Genomic DNA, 529 nt, shown 5'->3' on the forward strand with positions numbered 1-529 from the left:
CTAAGCACTGGCCTTACCAGAAAATCTAAGTTGTCTAGCCAGAGCTCCTTTGACCTCCTTGTTTCTCAGGCTGTAGATGATGGGGTTCAACATGGGGGTTACAACACAGAAGAGTACCGAGATCAGGATGTCAATGTCCAGGTTATAGCCTACATCAGGTCTGTCATAGTTGAAGTTGGACATTCCAAAGAAGACCACCACCACAGAGAGGTGAGAAGCACAGGTAGAGAAGGCCTTACTCCTGCCCTGAGCAGAAGGAATCCTCAGGATGGCAGAGATGATGAGTATGTAGGACACTGCGGTAAACAGGCAGGGGGTCAGGCCAATGGTGGCACTGGCTGCATGGAGCACAGATTCATTGATGGAGGTGTCTGAGCAGGAGAGCTTTAGGAGCAGTGGGATGTCACAGAGAAAGTGGCTGATTTGGTTGGGTCCACATAGAGTGAGTGTGGTTGCCAGCACTGTGTGTGTCAGGGAATTCACCATCCCACACAGCCAGGATCCACTCACCAGAAACACACAGACCTTC

At 50.7% G+C, this 529-nt stretch overlaps 1 pseudogene; it reads right to left on the reverse strand.

Moving 5' to 3' along the window:
- LOC103204928 overlaps positions 1–529 on the reverse strand; it is a 32,169-nt pseudogene continuing 31,640 nt past the window's right edge.

This window comes from Orycteropus afer, unplaced genomic scaffold (assembly GCF_000298275.1).
Source record: "Orycteropus afer afer isolate SDZICR_OR568_19922 unplaced genomic scaffold, OryAfe1.0 scaffold00010, whole genome shotgun sequence".
Taxonomy (NCBI): Eukaryota; Metazoa; Chordata; class Mammalia; order Tubulidentata; family Orycteropodidae; genus Orycteropus; species Orycteropus afer.